At 40.4% G+C, this 15,519-nt stretch overlaps 1 pseudogene; it reads right to left on the bottom strand.

Moving 5' to 3' along the window:
- LOC139711254 (protein unc-80 homolog) overlaps nucleotides 1-15,519 on the bottom strand; it is a 148,191-nt pseudogene that overhangs the window by 84,111 nt on the left and 48,561 nt on the right.

Genomic DNA, 15,519 nt, shown 5'->3' with positions numbered 1-15,519 from the left:
AAATATCCGACATTTATTTTATTATATGGAGCAGACTGTTACTGCTATTCACCTCCAAACGTAAAAAGCAATCATCTGCCATTTTCTGGGCATCTTCCGGAGCCAAATGTTATTGCTATTTACTTTCGAAAGTAAAAGCAAACACCCGACATCTGTTTAATCATCATACGGAGTTGAATATTAGTGTTATTAATTTCCGAACATCAAAGGGATCATTCGACATTTATTTTAGCATCTTCCGGAGCTGAATGTTATTGTTATTTACTTTTGAACGTAAAAGCAAACATCCGGCATTTATTTTTATCATCGTACAGAGTTGAATATTATTGTTATTCATTTCCGAACGTCAAAGCAAAGATCCGACATTTATTTTAGCATCTTCCGGAGCTGAATGTTATTGTTATTTACTTTTGAACGTAAAAGCAAACATCCGGCATTTATTTTTATCATCGTACAGAGTTGAATATTATTGTTATTCATTTCCGAACGTCAAAGCAAAGATCCGACATTTATTTTAGCATCTTCCGGAGCTGAATGTTATTGTTATTTACTTTTGAACGTAAAAGCAAACATCCGGCATTTATTTTTATCATCGTACAGAGTTGAATATTATTGTTATTCATTTCCGAACGTCAAAGCAAAGATCCGACATTTATTTTAGCATCTTCCGGAGATGAATGTTATTGCTATTTACTTCCGAAAGTAAAAGCAAACATCCGACATTTATTTAATCATCGTACGGAGTATTATTGTTATTCATTTCCAAACGTCAAAGGGATCATTCGACATTTGCTTTAGCATATTCGGGAGCTGAATGTTATGGTTATTATTTTACTTTCGAACGTAAAAGCAAACATCCGGCAAATTACTGATACTTTTCAAAAGATTTTCGCGGATCGATTTCAGCTAATTTCCTTCATGTAGCCGATGGTTGACGGGAGAGTTTGATTTTCATATCATTAATTCCGCGCTGGAGCGCTCGGGCAAATGCGGGTGTTTAGACGAGCGTGAAAGTGCGGGCGACTTCCCTCGTCTGTACGCGTCCAAACGCCCGCGTATTACCTAGTACGCCCGGACGAAAGGGCTTCCCGCATTTGCCCTAGGGGTTTTCGTGACGTTTCCCGCGGTCGGCACTGTAGGTTGAAATTTTCCGATAAGCTGTGTTTGTGTTGTTACTAAAGGTTTCATTCAATTATAGTGTTTACAGCATTTCACGGGGCCAGGTTTGCAGTCCAGTGGGCATGGTCTGCAGTCCAGTGGGCGGGGCAAACTGACCTTGAAGAGCATGGAGGCCTTGTCTTCCATGCGGGGCCAAACCTGGTGGCGGAACCGCCAGAGCACCCCAAACCGCTGCACCGCCTCCACCCTCTGGCCCGCATCGTTGTGGTGCATCTCGCCGGCTATCAGCCGGTTCACTGTGTCCGGGATCTTGACAGCACAGATCAACACGATTGCAGCTGAAACAGAGAGAGAGAGAGACAGAAATATTTAAGCCTCATTCAGTTGGCAGACGTACACACAAAGAAAGACAAAGAGAAACATCAGGCAGTGAGAAATTAAAAAAAAAAAAAAATACACACAGACAAAGAGGGGAATGTGCAATGACACATTGATTTAGAAGGAGGTAAGAGCATCATAACCAGACACACAATGGATGAGAGATGAGGTAGAGAAAAAGACAGACCAGGATGAAAAAAAAAAGAAGAAATACAGGAGACAGAAATGAGGAAGAAAGAGAAAGAAAGCAAACACATAGGAGATACATCCTATGTTATGTTTGCATTTGCATGCAAATAACATTTGGTAGCAGAGCTAGAAGCAGTAACTCAGCAAAAAAAATATAATGAGAGCAGAAACTCCCACTAAAAATAACATCGATTGAGCAGAAGACATTTGGTTCAAATTTTGTGTCACTCACTTATAGGGCCATGACATTAGATTTGCTTTCGGTGGGAGCAGTTTGATCTTGTCTGATCTGCGTGAAACTTTTTCAAATTTCACAAAGGAGCCAAGATTTGCGAAAGTAAAATGCACAAGACAGTGTTTTTCTACACGAGGCACCGAATGACAGACATTTGCAAAAGTTTTATGCTGCAAATGTTTCTGGTTTTTCAGTATTTTTGTAAATAGCTTCAAATAAGATATGGGGGAGGGACACATACAGATGTAAGATATAATAGATAGATTAGGATGTGTTGCTAGTTCTCACCTGCAGACCCCGCCAGTTGCTGGCTGCTGTCCAGCAGGAGTTCCCAGGCTAGTGGGAGAATGTTATCATAGACGTCCTCGCTCAGGATGGGAGCTGCCTTGGCCAGGAGTGACAGGGGTGAATGGTACAAATCCATGGCCTGGATGGTCATAACAAATTGAGGCAGAAAGAAAACAAAGAAAATGACAAAAGATCCTTGAGCTGAAACTACCACTGAAAATAGCATTTTTTTTTTTGTAAGTTACGATTATAATTTGAGCATAGTAGATGAAAAGAAATTTATATGTATAATAAGGTCAGCAGAGTTAAGTGTCTGTGAACAAGTCCAATAAAGTGTTAAGAGCCTCGATGTTTTGGCTATTGAGGTAGTACATGGTAAGATTGAATCAAGGGAGGTTATTGAATAGAACCAGTTTCAAATTGCCTATGAAATTAGGCTTGCCTCATGCAAGAGGTTTAGTCAATATCATCTTTGCATCCTTCATCCTCCGGAGAATTTAAAGACCCAGCAGCATGGGGAAACATGGGTGGTCTGATTACATCAATCTTCATTCACTGCCCACATTTGAAAACCGAAAAATAGCGCCCATCAGTGAATATTGACATAGAGGCGTACGCTCATCAGTAACATTTGATTCCACTTGAGATTCTTTGGTTGTGTGTGTACTTTAATAGAGAGATCAGTGATAATGCTGAACACAATTTGCAGCAGGGATTCTCGAATGTATTCAAGCCGGGTCTGCCTTCCCACTCCATTAATTCCCATATGCTACTGGGGGGAGAGAAGAGATATACCAAAAGAGATATAGAGAACATAGAAGAGATATACCAGGCTCCAACTCACCTGCATCTTGAGGTACTTCATGATGGGCGTGTCCTCCACCTGGGGTCGCTCCAGGTCAAAGGGCAGGGTCATGGCCGAGTTGGCCACGGCCGAGTTGGTGCGGCTGGTGGCGTTGTGGCGGAACATGCTGACCTGCCGGTCAAGGGTTGACGAGGTGCTCTCGCGTCGCAGCTCCCGGAAGCTGCGGAGGGTGGAGTGACCCTGGGTACTCTCCTGGAGTGATGATGGGTCATGGGGAAGAGTGGAGGGGGAAGAGGGAGGGGAAGAGGGGATGGGTTTGGGGAATGGGCAATGATGAGGGAAGGGGGAGTAGGTTGGGGAAGGAAGTGGTCACAGAGGAAGGGGATGGAGTGGGCCATGAGGGGGAAGGGAAAGGGTTGGGAAGGGGTAATAAGGGGAAAGGGGGAAGAGGGTGATAAGGAGGAAGGGAATGGGTTAGGGAAGAAGGTACAGGAGGGGCATAGAGGGGTAGAGGTTTTGGAGTGGATGACAAGGTGAAGAGGGGAAGGGGAACAAGGAAGGGGAAATGAGAAAGGGAGAATAAAGTAAGTGGAAGAAGAAAGGTGGAATACATAACAACCAGATGACTCAAAGTTATAGAAGGATTTTCCAAGGCAGACCTTTTCCAGAAGGATGGTTATTTCAAGAACTTTGCAAATAATGTAGAGGAATTCCATGTGACATGCATATATGCAGTTACAACTTTGTAATTGTGTGTTGATGCAAAGGTTGTAGATCTCAGGTGCGTTAAAAAACACCTACAAGCCTTTAGTCAGGCACTGAAAAAGTTCATTTTGGATTGGAAAAATGATAACTTGCGATGTCAAAATGTCATCCTCGCAGACGTACCTTCCTCTTGGTCTTGGCCTCGAATCGTCGGACCTTCTCCTCCAGCTCCTCATCCCTTGCCTTTGGGAAGACTTCCTCGCCGTAGACCGCCCTCACAGCCTTCATCAGCCGGTAGCAGTTCCTCTTCTGGCGCTCCAGGCAGTTGGGGTGGCAGCTGCGCTGGTGCTGGCAGATAAAGTTGCTCTTGCTGGCGATCTCGACAACGACCTTTGAACACGCCAAAAATCAGCGGGGAGATGCACTTTTTGATCTGAAAACACTCCCAAAACATCTCACTTCCACGCCATATCACATCAGCTAGACAAATTTTTTTGTAAACCCCTTCGATTTCTTGCACGTAAATTCAACTATATACAGGGTTCCCACAGAAATTTGAAAACAGAATTCCATGACTTTTCCATGACTTTTCCATGACTAAATTGCTGCTTTCCATGACTTCCTTTCAGGCACAGTTTCCAAAGTGAGACACGTTATAAAATGACGGCCTCCACCTCCCCTCACAGCCATCCGTTCCACCCACTATCTTACTCATGACATGTACATCTATTATCATTAGTATATGTCCCGGGAGTTATGCAGAATTTGGGATGTCACAAAACTGGGAAAAATGGAAATCATGAACACCAATTATAATAGCAGAGTATGATCACAGAGTATGAGAGCTGCGAGACACGACAAACTGGAAAGCTGCCATAGCCAAGAGGTAAATGCAATTCCATGACTTTTCCATGACTTTTCACAAATTTTCCAAATTCCCTGACTTTTCCCTGACTTTCCATGACCACAAATTTTTCCAGGATTTTCCAGGATTTTCCATGACTGTGGGAACCCTGTATATATACCCAGCGTCATCCTCTTTGTGCCTCATAAACCAATTGCATGCCTTAATTCTTTTGCTTTTAAGAAAGAAATGTTATCCATGGGGTAAGAGTCCCAAAGGATGTTCTGGCCATGGGAAAATATTACATACCAGTCTGCTATCATTGCAACTGATTGACAACTTGCCCTACATCGACGTAAATGAGCACTGAATTGATCAGTGTCTTAGTAGTAGCCATAATAAAAATCATAGGTGTGCTTTCTCAACGGAAGAATTTCATGAATTTGAATAATGACGCAATCTGCTATCACATGATGACATTTATCCAATGGCCCAATGGCATTTGACTAGCCCGGATATCACAGTTTCTTGACGTGGCGTTTGCATAGTCACCCACCAGAGGCAACAGCTCAATCATATTATCCTTCTCAGTCTGACATCTTTAACACCTGCATTGGCAAACACTATATGAACATATTTGGTTGAAGGAGAACAAGGTAGAAGCATGGACTTGAATACTTGAACCAGTGTCCAAAATAAGGAACATTTAACATGCAACGACAACAATAAAATTACAGACCCACTTTTAACAACTTACACCTAAAAATAAAAAAGGGTGTGTAATGTGCTTTTATGATGACAGGCATGCTCCTCACAATTTGATGTAATTCATCCAATCAGCTAATTTGTGAACACTTTTGATATCTTCTGTCATTTTGGAGAAAGTACTTCTGTCCAAAACAGACAACAAAATGCTTCTGTCTAAAGACTGAAAACAAGCTGTGATCACAATGGCAAAACTTTGAGAATTTAAACTTTGCGAACATAAACTTTGCAATGTTTTGTCAGTGAGACTGTAGCTACTGAGAGAATTTTAAGAGATTTATTATTATTATGTAAAAAAAGAATTGGCCGGAGGTAAAAAAGGAGTCAGACATTGCACTCACTGGTATCCAGGGCATGTTCTTGGTGAGGTCAACATCCTCCAGCCCGCCCCCGTCCGGCGTGGACACCACCTCGGAGAGATCCTGCTCCTGGGGGCTGACCTGGTCGCTGAAGACGCTGCTCGTCTCCCCCGTCGAGTCCTCGTCAATGGAGATGGAAGACACCTTGCGCCCCTTGATGGACCCAGACCGCGCCAGGCCTGACAGGGATTAGGATGAAATATGAAGTTACTAGAGGGTATTTGTTTATCTTTATCAGCCATATCAGACTCGGAATGGTAGTTGTTAAAGGTAATAAAAACATAGCTTTCATGCAACTACAGAAACTGTTGATTTTTGCTCTAAAATGGAGTCAATATGTATCAAGAAATGTGTGAAATAACGCTGTGATAACATAATTTCAGTTGGGTAACTATGGAAAAGCAAAATATTACCCCAAAAAGTATGACTGAAGTATTGCAATCTCAAGAGCATTCGTAATTGTTGTTACTATGTGCTTTTTATAATTGATTACCAGTACATAGATGTATAATATATCAGGCCATAGCAGCACCCATCCACGGAGTGAATGGCATTTACAGCTTCTTAGCTGTATGCACTGCAACACTACTGCAAGAGCATGTTTTAATCATCATGTACTAGTAGCATTCTACCTACCCACTACTGAATGGGCAGGGTGCTTCAGCCATAAAATTCAGGTACACGGAATTTTACTACTCTACACGTTTGATCTCAAAATACTCCAAAATGTATGTAACTCATTATTCTGGCAAATCATGTCATTGCAGCCAGACAAGTTTCTTGGTGGATCCTTCTGACATATCGCAAGCAAATTCCAAATGGGTGGAAGATGAATTTTGAGCCCTTCCGAGAACTATGTTTTAGCTTTAAAAATGAATTATTGAACGATAGCGTAAAGATAAATACTGTTTGAAAAGACATGACTAATTGAAGATTGCACAAAGTGCACAGCTATACACATTTTCTGAATATGAACAATGTCAAAATGTCCCAACGTGCAGGTTTGAGAAAGAGAGGGAGCCCTTCCTTACCATGAAGTGTGTCTGGTCGGCTGCTGCTGCGGTGCCTTCCGGTCAGTGGTCTGGCCGTGGCATCCCTGCCCATTGGGGACGTGGTGACGCCGTGGCGACGGAGAAGCCCGCCCCTGCTCTGCTTCCTTGGCTGCATGCCAACTGGGAGGGGAGATCAGGGAGAAAAGATGAGGAATGGCTACTAGTATATAGACCAGGCTCTCCAATGACGTCGCCAAGCCATACTGATGGGCAAAAACTGTGTATGGGGGCCCCAATATGCATCATGGGTAAGCATTATATCCCAAGTCCCATCACCTACATGTAGCTAGTGCAATTTTATTGAGCCAGTCAGGCAGGCTGATATGTGGCCCGTACATGTACTATGCGCTAGAGCTACGCACTTAATACACACATGAATTGTTTCTGCTTCTCTGGCAACATGCGTCATTTGACGTCAAGGAACCTCGTCTATAGCTGTTCCGGACATCTACAATGTATATAATCCAAGAACGACCCTCGGTACACCATCTTTTGCTTTCTCCTGAATGCTCTCATTTCTCTTGTTACCACCAAATGCAGGTAAGCTGAGTGAACAGATCTTAAAGTGTCTGAAGCTGTGCTTTCTCAGAAAGTTTTGTTCTTCATATGAATGTTGAGAAAGAATCAGTTCCGACAAAAATTGGAAAAGAATCAAAGTGTAAAGTTATGTGAAACAAAAAAAGAAACTATTATCATATTTATATATTTTATGTTTTATATATTTTACAAATTTTATATATTTTACAGATTTTATATATTTCATATATTTTATCTCCTATGGCGACCAGGGATGATATCTCATAGTGCTTTGTATCCAGTGGAAAAGGTGCTCTAAAAATATCCACTATTATTATTATTATCAACCTGATGACCTAAATCTTCTAATTCTTTCTAATCGGTCTCTCTTTTTTCCTTTTCTTCTCATCCTTGATCTACTCCTTGATCTCAATTGAAATGAATATACTGTATTTAAAATGGTAATACTGAGATACTAGCACCAACCACAAAAATGTAGCTTCTGATGGGACTCAACAGGTTAAAAGGAAACATCCACATGCGGATGTTTGCGTAAGATCTATACCCATAGACTGCCATCTATCATTGAATCTTACTTCTGCGCTCCTCCTGCTCTACGTTGTTGAGTTCCGTGTTGCTGCTGTGCTGGGAGTCGTCGTCCCCTCCGCCCCTCTCCTTCTCTTTCTCCCCGATCTTCTCGATCCCGCCGAGGGCGAAGCTAATCTTCCGCTCACTTCCCCAGGCTGTTGAGCGGATTAGCAACGAATGCATCAGTATGATTATACAGTTGAGAAATGCAGCGTGTAGAGCAAACAAGAGTTACAAGATGGCATGTAAAGAAATTTGTATAGATATCAGCACAAAACTATCCAAATTAACAAGGAGTCTTTATGACAGATAAGCCAATTTCTCAGGAAAAGATTTGACATTCCCCATGGATAGTTCCACTTCTTGTGGAAAAAGGATTTTATGCAAAATCTGTTGACACAATGGATACAGTCATTTCCATGCCACAGCATTGTGAATGGTTTCCTACATGTTGTTCTTCTTTCAATTTATTGAATTGACACACTACAATTCAGTGATATCAGGGATGTTCTCACATGGCATGTCATGATAGAGAGTAAATAAAATTATTTATATTGCATGTTGATTGTCTTCATTAACTAATCTGTCCATTAAAAAGACTACAGTACTGATGATACGAACAAACTCCGACCTGTTCAATTTTGACATAATTATAATTATACTGGGACACAGGACAGTTGCTTCCAAATCCTCCACCAACCCCGGCCCTCCCCCTCCTTAAAGACTTTAAAGGAGAAATACATAGTGACTGAAATGCACAGACACATACACGCATTGTACCTAATGGACTCTCTACACTCGGGTTGATGCAGATGCTGTGCCTAGGGTGAGGTGGACTGGAGGTGGTGCTGGAACCGCCGCTGGCGTTCCTCGTCAGGGGCTGGGGGGATGCGGGTGCCATGGTAACCGTCGGTATCTCCAGGAACTCACTGTCCCGGGCACCGCGGTTCATGCCGCTAAGTCCCCCGCCCCGGTCCATCTTGCGTGGCTTCGGCAGGCTCTGGAGGGTCTCTCGGAGGAAGGATGTGATCTCCAGCAGCAACTGGCAAGCCACCATCTTGAGGGCATGGGGACAAGCTGTGCCTCCTGGGTTCACCGTCGCTATGGAAACACAGAAACACACCACACACACACAACAAAAAAAAGATGATGAACAAAATATATACAATGTACAAGACAGAATGTGCATCAAGTAAGCTTTACTTGTATCATTATGCTCTTTTATGATGTTACGTATATTGTAAGAACTTTGATGCATCTTGGTTTGTGGTTGTTTATACAGAACAACTACCAACAGTAAAACACCACATCTTCTGCTTCTGAACATTCTCTTCATTCTTTTACACCTGTGTATACACTTAACCTGTTGAGGACGAGTCCCGAGTATACTCGCGGGCAATTGTCTATGGGAAATGCATGTTGTCGCAAAATCAGCCCGTCCTCAACGGGTTAAGATAAGTTTGTACTAACTTGGTGACAAAGGAATGCAATATTTTCTACTTGGGTTAACCAAGGAATAGTGGAAAACTTCTTGAAAGGACAAAATGCTGATGGTTAGTGAGAAGCTGACAGAGATGGCCCTACCTTCATCAAGGAAATCCTCTTCATCGTCTTCCCTCCGGAGTCGTCTCTTGAGCCCTTCGTCCCTCACTTTCCCCACGACGAAGATAACGCCCTGCGATTCCTGCTTCTCTATCTCTTCCAGTCTTGTCCCTATGGCCTGATGGCAAGGAGGGGAGGGGTAAAAATATCAATAAAAAGAGTAAAATCACAATAGCGCCATATCCCTGCTCGAAAAAACAATATCACAAAAATATCATAAAAATATCTCAAAAATCACCCAAAAAATATATCTTTAATATGATATTTTTGTATTTAAAAATACACTAAAAATATAAGAAGAATACCTCAAAAATATATTTTTGAAAATATATCTTTTTCGTACAGTTTTGGAACGCCGAATACTGTATATTAAAAATATAATTTTTGAATGTTTTTTGTCACGTCGTGCTGCTACAGCAAAAAAATACTGTAAAAACAAGTTTTCTAGCTATTTTTAATGCCTTTATGATTTGGGGCTACAAAAATATTGCAAAAATATATTTTTCTAATATTTTTGTTTTACATGTTCGAGTTTGGACAAAATAAATATCATTTTCTTGAGTAATGTTGATATTTGAGCGTATCCTAGAACATATATTCTGTATGCGAAGACATACCACCCCATCTAATTGTCAAGCTTGATGTTGCAACATTGAGAATTAGTGTTCAGCATTCTACACTACTTTGAGTTTGAATGACAATTTCAATTCACCCAAATATAAGTAAGTGTGGATTGAGTGAATGCAGCAATATTAGTTAAACACATCAGTGAAAGTTTGAGGAAAATCAGACAATTTGTTCGAAAGTTATGAATTTTTGTAGTTTCAGTGCTATCATCACTGGATGAGAAGACTACAACAGTTTGTGACATCACTGCAGGACAATATTAAAAAGATATAAACACATTTCATCATATTCTTATATTCCTAGCAAACAGCAAGAGCACTTGACTTATTTCTTTCAAAATGCAGGGACACTTTATTACCCTTTAATATATGTCAGTGACAAGCCAAGGGAAAGAGTACATGTACTTCTCATTAAAAAAATTGAATTTGGTGGAATTCTCTCTATATTTCCTTTGTATCATTTTCTTGCAGTGATGTCACAATCAGCTGTAGTCTTCTCATCCAGCCAAAAAGGCACTGAAACTTTAAAAATTCATAACTTTTGAACGGATAGCCTGATTTTCCTCAAACTTCATTGATGTGTTCAAACTATAAGTAATACTGCTACATTCACTCAAATCACACATATATTTGAGTGAACTTGTCCTTTAATTAGTAGCAATATACCAACAATTCAAAGTGTCTCAATATCATAGCATTCACTGACATTCATTCAGCCTCTACAGACGGCAGCTGCTGTATAAGCACACCGTCCACTCACTTCGGCCCACATGTAGAACATCTTGGCGGCTGCCCGCTGCAGGGAGGCGTGTTTCCGATAGCACGACGAAGTCGCCCTCGCGCCAAACACGTTGCTCAGGCCCCGCCCCCTATTTGCCCCGCGCACGTTGAAGCGCATCCAGTCCGGCCAGTCGCCGTAGTTGCAGCGGTGCACGAAGTGGCAGCACTCCAGGAAGAGAGCTGCCCGCGCAACCACAGGAGCATGCTGGGAAGGAACATATAACACATAGCAAACAAGTCATGATGGATACTATAACTGTCACAGTGGCATAATTTCTGGTGAGGATAATTTTTCAACCATTTGAGCTTTACTGAAGTTTCATTCCTACTAAGTTAGATTTTGAACAAAATATCCATCTCTATAACCAGTTTCTTCCAAAATCAGCTCTATTTTTAAGATAATGGCAACATTTAAGCATGTTTGCCTTCTTTTTTTTTTCCTTCTTGGGAGTTGGGGTTATGGAGAGGGAAGAGTCAAGCAGTCTCACTAGGTCTAGGGCCGCCGCCAGGAACTCAGCGTCAGGCACGCTGCCCGGGTTGCAGCAGTCCATCAAGAAGGTCAGCCGCTTCATGCCGGACGCCACGGCCGCCTTGTTGACCGGCCGCTTCTCCCGCTCCCCGGTCAGGTCCACCGAGTCCGAGGCATCCTCTTCCTCTTCGATGGACTTTGGCGTTTCACATTCTGGAGTGGGGGGGGGGGGTGGGAGTGAGCAGGGAAGAAACAAAAGCAAAGATGTCAGTCATTCAGGTGATCCACACATTGGAAGACACTTTTTCAATTCAATTGAATTCAATTTTTAATTTCTAATATTGCAAATTTCAAATATACATTAAGAAAAAAATCAATGTAATATAAAGTATATGAACATATACATGTATTTGAAAGCAGAAAAAGAGGCAAAAGAAAAGCAGAAAAAGAAAACTTGCGAAGAAGAGCAAGGATTGCACATGAGAACACAAAAATGGGTATGTGATTGTATTTCCCTACATAATATACACTTTGTACGGTAAAAGTGTATATTTTTGTGCATTTCACTTGACAAGAAACTGGCACAAAAATGAAAGCGTGCAATTATTTTTTTGAAGCACATAATATTTCTTCTCTTTGATTGCAAGGAACTAAAAACACGCAAAATTCTTTTTACCTAACTGAGCAAGAAAAATTACTCACACAAAAATTTCCACTTTTACAGTAGACAAATCCGTCACATTCAATGCATAATGGAGCAGCAATTTTTTTTTTTTTTAATTCTACCCAATTAGTCAACCCTCCCACAAATTTTACTACCATGCATACATCTACAAGGCAGTCTCTCCTCCTATGCGCGTACCTCATGAATATTCATAATCCTAGTAATGTTTATTCAAAACAGTGCTTGAGTGATGGGAAGCAATGGACTACATGAGCATCTCACCATCTTTGTCCTCGGGTGCTGCATCTCGCCTGGTCTTCTTGCGGAACTTGATGAAGAAAAGATGGTCCTCCATCTTTTTGCGTCCCCCCATGTGGATGCTGGCATGGGTCTCCTTGGTAGGACAAAGTGTAGCAAGAACAGGTCAAAGGTCAATAATTGTCAACACAATTTACAATTTTTTTACTATACAGTGTAGTACCATTATAACGAAGTCCTCAGGACTGGCAGTTTTCTTTCATTATATCGAAATTTTGTCATAATGAATGGTATAGTGTGTTACATATAGATGCTAATTTTGGGACCTGAATTTTTATTTCTTTGTAATGAGAATTTTTTATAACCGTGCTCATTATAATGGGAGTGCACTATGTTTCAGCCATGCAATACAAGTGAATTGTTGGCAAGTGGTCTCTATACATGCATCTCTACTTCCTTTTTTAGAATTAGATCAGTACATGCTGTATATAAACAACACTGCTTTAATCCCAATTACATGTACAAGCACCTCTCAGAAACAACTGCGCTTGATGCGTTGTTTGGATACTTCACGTGGATGTCCAACACAAAATGAGTATTTGTAAAGGGATCATACAGCATAAACTAACATAACATATACTAAACAAACAAAAACATTTGCGGCATGAAATTTTTGCAAATTGGCAACTGCCATTCAGTGCATTGAGAAGACAAAACTATCACACGCATTTCATTTTTGCAAATCTTATTGGCTCCTTGCAAAAGTCACAAGAGTTTCATGCACACAAAAATTTCTGGCTTAGCAGTAATAATAATACTCATGCCACAAATTACCAACAACTGTAATTTTTATACGCAGCATCTGAAGCACGCCCTCAACTATTTCTGGTGCTTGAATTTGTACCTTTTTGTTCCTGCCGGGCGTGTCTTGCGGCTGCGGGGTGGACAAGTCGGGCGAGCTGTCGTCTGGGATGATGCTAGATCGAATTGCTCTGTTCCTCCACGTTGTAACGGCTTGGGCTGTTGGAGGCGAGAGTGCACATTCAGAGAAAAGAAAAACAAACGGAACAAAAAACGTATGACCCCGGTGGTGATACTGATTAGTGGGCAGCACCAACAATGGACAGACAGCGCATGGGATTCATACACACACACACATCTCACACACACAGACAAACATGTGCATTTTCAACGCAAGTTGTTTGGTGCACAATGTCAAATGCTGTACCGATATTATCACAGATACACTTTGCTTCAAAAGGGGTGACACACACAAAAAAATGTAGAAGCTTGTACTTCCTTTTCACCATTTATGATGGCACCTTCTAGCATTGCAATGTCTCCACGCACAATTTGAAGTAATCGTTCCACTTCTGTCAAAACTATCTTTTGAATTTTAGGACAATTTCTGGTGCCACTCTACTTCAAATGAGACTATCATCTGATACGATATTTTACAAAGCAGTGGGATAGCTACATAATGTCAGTTTGACATTAATCATAGCTGTTTTAACCTTTAAAAATGTTTCATGTCGTGGCAACGTACACTCATTTCAAGAGTTGAAGACTTCAAGAGTTGTCATGGTATTTAAAGTGATCAGTAACCACTTTTATTTCATCATAATGAAAAGTCTTATGCCCTACTGATAGACACAAATGCCTTGTGCTAGAGGGTTTATATCTTGAAGATATATCAAGTTTAGATAGGTAACATCAAATCTAATTCAAAGAACACTTTACCACTAAACGCTATTCCATGTTAAATTCAAATACACGACAACTGTCATTTATCTTTCTTTGCGTTTAAAGCTTATTTACATAGAATTAAAAAGTCGTCTTCTCTTTCTCTTTCAGTTTGATTTGTGGAATTAAACAAGGAAATGAAATAATGATCTCCAATACATTTGTAAAGATGTGTATTAGTCTTTTTGAAAGACCCTCAAGCTGTTATTAGCACTGACAATTGCAAGAGAAGTGAGTGAAAACTCGAGCATGTCAACCCCTCTAGCAAAATTTGGTTAATTCAAAGGTGCGCATGAAGAAATTTGGATGGGTCTCCAAACAAGGCCATCTCGCTGGAGTTTGCCTCTGGTCGTAAGTCTGAGTCCAATTCATGTGACGTACCTGCTTCTCTCGCAATTATGAAGACTACTTACAAGCGTACCCTTGGCACGCAAATGCACAAATTCAGCAAATGATTCACAAATCGCACTACCGAGCGGACAAGAATGCATGCATGCTTTGCGTTTCTACACAGTTTCTGAAGAGAGAGCCGCGTCGAGTCTGGAAACATCAGATATCACATTTTTTCACACTGCTTGAAGAGCTAAACTTTCTTTTTGATCAGTTCTATGGTGTGTTACTTCTGGAAAGAACAAAGTGAGGATCTTAAGCCTAGCAACAGAGACATGCAGAACATCTTCAGCTTATTCTATTTCATATATGGGGTGAATTGCCTCTAAACAGTGTATCATTTGAAATGGCATAATAGCAGAGAAAAAGAAAAGATGTCATTCAGTAAAAAAAAAAGAAAACAAGAAAACAATGTCATTAAGTGCTTGCAAATTGCATAGAAATTACCAGATAAAGCTAATAAAGCATACCAGCAGGACTGACTCTTAGCACTATTAAATTGTGTAGTTTACGCATGTGAGATAACACCATAGATGTCTGGAAGTACACTTTTGAACTAATTTTTTTCAACTATGTTTTGGATACATGTCTCTAACATGTAATTTGTTGGAATGTATGACTTCAGTTACCTGCCTGATTTTCATAAATTTTCTAAATCTGTATTGACATAGAAATCGTAAGAATGCTCTACTCTCAAAGACAAGTATAGAGCAGTTCCTAAATGTTCATGATTACCAATATTATCACTGTCATAATTGTGTGATTTTTAAAGATATCATTCGAGCATACACTTTATATTGTATTCGACGAACTGTCCTTATCAGATGAATTGTAGTCTAATTGACAACTTGTACCACTTTGAATCATGTTTTCTTTTTCTTCTTTGATTGAAATAAATAAACTATAAATAAACTACTGAATGATTAAAAACCACAATTACTATCATCATAATTGTTATCACTAATATTGAAATAATCTATAACATATTTATCATTATCATCATTTTCATGCTGCTTCTCAAAGTTCATATTCGAAACAAATTAATACCGAAATCTCTTAAGTCTTCTTCATAATTTTATTAAAAAGTTTGTATAAAAGACCTCCACATTCTCTAAAGCAAGATATATATTTTGCTTTCGCAAAA

Source organism: Diadema antillarum, unplaced genomic scaffold, assembly GCF_040938485.1.
Source record: "Diadema antillarum isolate AM-2024a unplaced genomic scaffold, OU_Dant_1.0 seq00001630_RagTag, whole genome shotgun sequence".
Taxonomy (NCBI): Eukaryota; Metazoa; Echinodermata; class Echinoidea; order Diadematoida; family Diadematidae; genus Diadema; species Diadema antillarum.
This window is presented reverse-complemented; position numbering and strand designations above follow the sequence as displayed.